This window comes from Mesocricetus auratus, unplaced genomic scaffold, assembly GCF_017639785.1.
Source record: "Mesocricetus auratus isolate SY011 unplaced genomic scaffold, BCM_Maur_2.0 Super-Scaffold_100038, whole genome shotgun sequence".
Lineage (NCBI taxonomy): Eukaryota > Metazoa > Chordata > Mammalia > Rodentia > Cricetidae > Mesocricetus > Mesocricetus auratus.
The window spans coordinates 1,492,269-1,498,268 of NW_024429216.1; positions in this window are offsets into that span (position 1 = coordinate 1,492,269).

Here is a 6,000-nt window from a genome sequence, read left to right on the forward strand (position 1 = left end):
TCTTACTTTAATGCCTTTTACTTTATTATATATATTATATATAAACAAGTGCATAGGCATATAAATACAACTTGGTGAGTCTGTTTTTGTTGCTTGTGTCTATATGATTTCAGGGCTGACAATTTTGTATTGTATAACCAACCACAAGGCTCATCCCTGGGAGAGTCTAATTTTCCCTTCAGCAGTCATCAGTTGTCCATAGTTCTTTGTCTAAAGGTGGGACTCTCCGAGACTTCCCATTTCTGTGTTAACATGTTCATTGGTGCTGTCCTTATTTAGGCAGCCCCATAGATTGCCCAGGTCTCCTAGCTGACACCCAAGTTCAGGGAGCTTGGTTTGGTCTTATGCTGGTTTCCCAGCTGTCAGACTGGGGTTGGTGGGCTCCCACTTGCTCAGGTCAGCTGTTTTTGTGGGCTTCCCCAGGAGGGTCTTGACCCCTTTGCTCACCACTCCTCCTTCTCTACACCTGGATTCCAGGAGTTCAGCTCAGTGCTTAGTTGTGGGTCTCTGCTTCTGCTTCCATCAGTTACTGGATGAAGGAAGGCTCTAGGATGGCATTTAAGGTAGTCATCAATCTTGTTATAGGGGCAAAGTATTTAAGGTAACCTTTCCACTATTGCACAGATTCTCAGTTAGGGTCATCCTTGTGGGTCTCTGAACAGAGCCATTATAGGTTTAAAGAGAAACCTGGCACTGGGGAAATGTCCAGAGATCCACAAGGTTTGGTCTTTTCACGGTGTCCCAGATTTCCTGGATGTTTTGTGTTAAGAATTTGTTGTATTCAACATTTCCTTTGACTGATGAATCGATTTCCTTTATTGTTTCTTCAGCTCCTGAGATTCTCTCTTCCATCTCTTGTATGCTGTTGGTTATGCTTGCATCTGTAGTTCCTGATCATTTACACAGATTTTTCCATTTCCAGAACTCCCTTGGTTTTCTTTTCTTTTCTTCCATTCTTTCTTTCCTTCCTTCCTTCTTTTTTTGTGAGACAGGGATTCTCTGTGTAGCTTTGAAGTCTGCCCTTGAACTTGCTCTGAAGACCATGCTGACCTTGAACTCACAGAGATCTGGCTGTCTCTGCCTTCTGAGTGCTGGGACTAACGGTGTGAGCCACCACTGCCCAGTTGGTTTCTGTTTTCTTTATTACCTCTATTTTTATTGTCAAGTCCTGAACTGTTTGCTTCACCTGGTTTTTTTCCCCTTGATTTTCTTGGCTTTCTTTTTTTTATTGTGTTTTTAAAAAAATTTTAAATAGCTTGTTTTACATGTCAATCTCAGTTCTCTCTCCCTCCCCTCCTCCCGCACTCCCCTTCCCCACAACCCTCCCACCCTATTGCCAAATCCTTCCACATAGGGGATATCTAGAGTCTGTCATTTTACTCTGGGTAGGGTCCAGGCACTCCCCTAAGAGTCCAGGCTGAGAGAGCATCCCTCTTTGTGCTATAGACACACGATGACTGTTTGTATATCAGGGATAGACACTGAACCACAGCCCAGGGCCCCATAGGTTGCCCAGGCCTTCTCGCTGACACTCACATTTGGGGGTCCAGATCAGTCCCATGCTGGCCTCCCCACTGTCGGTCTGGGGTCCAAGAGCTCTCCCCTGTTCAGATCAGCTGTCTCTGCTGGTTTTGCCAGCCTATTCTTTGCCAATTTGCTCATCACTCCTCTCTCTCTGTCACTGGGTTCCTTGGGTTCAGTTCAGTGATTAATTGTGTGTTTGCCTCTGCTTCCATCAGTCACAGGATGAAGGCTCCCGGATAGTTATAGACATCAAGTTTATTATCAGGAATGGGCATTCGAGGTGGTCTCTCTACTATTGCTTAGCTTGCCAATTGGTGTTATCCCTTTAGATCACTCGAGGTCGCTCTGGTGCCTGATCTGTCTTCTATCCTATGATTCCCTCTTCCCCCTATTCTACCCCCACCCACTCAACTTCCTGTTCCCCCATGACCAACTCTCTTCCTCTTCACCCCCTCTCTTCTTCCCAGCTCCCACTCCCCTCCACCCCTCGCCGTGTTCTCCATCCATTCAGAGGATCTTGTCTCCATCCTCTTCTCTTGGGTACTATGCATATATGCATATCTTTTAGATCTTTTCCTGTTTCCCAGACTCTCTATCAATGGAAGTGCAGACTAGCACTATCCTGATCCATGTCTAACATCCATATATGAGTGAGTACATACCGTGTTTGTCTTTTTGCGACTGGGTTATCTCACTCAGGATGGTTTCTTCCAGTGCTATCCATTTACCTGCGAATTTCAAGATTCCATTGTTTTTTTCTGCTGAGTAATACTCCATTGTGTAAATGTACCACATTTTCTCTATCCACTCTTCAGTTGAGGGGCATCTAGGTTGCTTCCAGGTTCTGGCTATTACAAATAATGCTGCTATGAACATAGTGGAGCAGATGCCCTTGTTGTATGAATTTGCCTCATTTGGATATAAGCCTAAGAGTGGAATTGCTGGGTCTAGTGGTAGATTAATTCCCATTTTCCTGAGGAATCTCCATACTGATTTCCAAAGAGGCTGTATGAGTCGGCACTCCCACCAGCAGTGGAGGAGTGTTCCCCTCTCTCCACATCCTCTCCAGCATAAATTGTCTTAGGTGTTTTTGATTTTAGCCATTCTGACAGGAGTAAGATGGTATCTCAGAGTTGTTTTGATTTGTATTTCCCTGATAGCTAAGGATGTTGAGCACTTTCTTAAGTGTCTCTTGGCCATTTTAGCCTCCTCTATTAAGAATTCTCTATTTAGTTCTGTACCCCACCTTTTAATTGGATCCTTTGGTGTTTTGGAGACTTGTTTCTTGAATTCTTTGTAAATTTTGGAGATTAGCCATCTGTCAGATGTAGGGTTAGTGAATATCTTTTCCCATTCTGTGGCCTGCCTTTTTGCCTTTTTGACTGTGTCCTTTGCCTTACAGAAGCTTTTCAGTTTCAGAAGGCCCCATTTGTTAATTGTCGATCTCAGTGCCTGTGCCACTGGTGTTATGTTTAGGAAGTGGTCTCCTGTACCAACTCGTTGAAGAGTATCTCCCACTTTCTCTTCTAAAAGTTTCAGAGTGGCTGGATTTATGTTGAGATCTTTGATCCATTTGGACTTAAGTTTTGTACAAGGCGATAAACATGGATCTATCTGCAGTCTTCTGCATACCAGTACCCAGTTATGCCAGCACCATTTGTTGAAGATGCTTTCTTTTTTCCATTGTATAGTTTTAGCTTCTTTGTCAAAAATCAAGTGTTCATAGGTGTGTGGGTTAAAATTAGAGCTTTCAATTCGGTTCCATTGGTCTACCTGCCTATCTTTGTGCCAATACCAAGCTGTTTTCAGGACTAAAGCTCTATAATAGAGCTTGAAGTCAGGTATGGTGATGCCTCCTGAAGTTCCTTTATTGTATAGGGTTGTTTTGGCTATCCTGGGCCTTTTGTTTTTCCATATAAAGTTGATTAATGTTCTTTCCAGGTCCTTGAAGAATTGTGATGGAATTCTGATAGGGATTGCATTGAATCTGTAGACTGCTTGTGGCAAGATTGCCATTTTTATTATGTTGATCCTACCAATCCAAGAGCATGGGAGATCTTTCCATTTTGTGGTATCTTCTTTGATTTCTTTCTTTAAAGACACAAAGTTCTTGATATACAGGTCTTTCACTTCCTTGGTTAACATTATCGCCAGATATTTGATGCTGTTTTTGGCTATTGTAAAGGGTGATGTTTCTCTGATTTCTTTCTCAGTCACTTCATCATCTGTATATAATAGGGCCACTGATTTTTTTGAGTTTACCTTGTATCCTGCCACATTGCTGAAGGTGTTTATCAGCTCTAGGAGTAACCTTGCGGAGTTTTTTGGGTCACTTATGTAAACTATCATATCATCTGCAAATAGTGAAAGTTTGACTTCTTCTTTTCCTATTTGTATCCCCTTTATCTCCTTTTGTTGTCTTATTGCTGTAGCTAGAACTTCAAGTACAATATTGAAGAGATATGGAGAGAGTGGACAGCCTTGTTTTGTTCCTGATTTTAGAGGAATTGCTTTGAGTTTCTCTCCATTTAGTTTGATGTTAGCTGTTGGTTTACTGTATATTGCTTTTATTATATTCAGGTACGTTCCTGTTATCCCTGATCTCTCTAGGACCTTTACCATGAAGGGGTGCTGGATTTTGTCAAAGGCTTTTTCAGCATCTAGTGAGATGATCATGTGGTTTTTCTTTCGCAGTTTGTTAATATGGTGGATTACATTGATAGATTTTTTTAATGTTGAACCATCCCTGCATTCCTGGGAGGAAGCCTACTTGATCATGGTGGATGATTTTTCTGATGTGTTCTTGAATCCGGTTTGCAAGTATTTTATTGAGTATTTTTGCATCGATGTTCATGAGGGAAATTGGTCTATAGTTCTCTTTCTTAGTTGTGTCTTTGTGTGGCTTGGGTATCAAGGTAATTGTAGCCTCGTAGAAAGAGTTTGGCAGTGAGCCTCCTGCTTCTATTGTGTGGAATACTTTGAGGAGTATTGGAATTAGCTCTTCTTTGAATTTCTGGTAAAATTCTGCACTGAAGCCATCTGGGCCTGGGCTTTTTTTGTTTGGGAGACTTTTGATGACGGCTTCTATTTCATTAGGGTTTATAGGTCTGTTTAGATTGTTTTGTCTGTTCTTGATTTAGTTTTGGCAAATGATATCTATCCAGGAAATTGTCCATTTCCTTTAAATTTTCAAATTTTGTGGAGTACAGATTTTCAAAGTATGCCCTGATGATTCTCTGGATTTCCTCAGAGTCCGTTGTTATGTCCCCTTTTTCATCCCTAATTTTGTTAATTAGCATGCTCTCTCTCTGTCTTTTGGTTAGTTTGGACAGAGGTTTATCTATTTTGTTGATTTTCTCAAAGAACCAACTCTTTGTTTCATTGATTCTTCTCAGTGTTTTCCTTGTTTCTACTTGATTGATTTCAGCCCTCAATTTGATTATTTCCTGGCGTCTGCTCCTCCTGGGGGAGTTTGCTTCTTTTTGTTCTAGAACATTCAGCTGTGCTATTAATTCTCTAGTATGACTGTTCTCCAGTTTTTTCATGTGGGCACTTAGTGCTATAAACTTTCCTCTCAGCACTGCTTTCAAAGTGTCCCATAAGTTTGTGTATGTTGTGTCTTCATTCTCATTGAAATCGAGGAAGTCTTTAATTTCTTTTTTTATTTGTTCCTTTACCCAGGGATGGTGCAATTGTGCATTGATCAATCTCCATGAGTTTGTAGGGTTTCTGCGATTTGTGTTATTGTTGAATTCTAATGTTAATGCTTGGTGGTCTGATAAGATGCAGGGGGTTATTCCAATTTTTTTGTATCTGTGGAGATTTGCTATGTTTCCTATTATGTGGTCAATTTTAGAGAAGGTTCCATGTGGTGCCGAGAAGAAGGTATATCCCTTTGTATTTGGGTGGAATGTTCTATAGATGTCTGTTAAACCCAGTTGGGTCATAACTTCTATTAGTTCTTTTGTTTCTTTGTTAAGTTTCTGTCTGGAGGTCCTGTCTAGCGGTGAGTGCGGAGTGTTGAAGTCTCCTACTGTTAGTGTGTGAGATTTTATGTGCATTTTGAGCTTTAGTAATGTTTCTTTCACGAATGTAGGTGCCTTTGTATTTGGGGCGTAGATGTTTAAAATTGAGACTTCGTCTTAATGTACTTTTCCTTTGATGAATATGAAGTGTCCTTCTTCATCTCTTTTGATTGATTTTAATTTGAAGTCTAATTTGTTACATATTAGGATTGCTACACCTGCTTGTTTCTTGGGACCGTTTGATTGGAAGATCTTTTCCCAACCCTTTACTCTGAGATAACGTCTGTCTTTGATGTTGAGATGTGTTTCTTGTATGCAGCAGAAGGATGGGTTCTGACTTCGTATCCATTCTGCTATTCTGTGTCTTTTTATAGGCAAGTTGAGGCCGTTGACATTGAGGGATATTAATGACCATTGATTGATGATCCTTGTTTGTGCTTGATTTATTGTT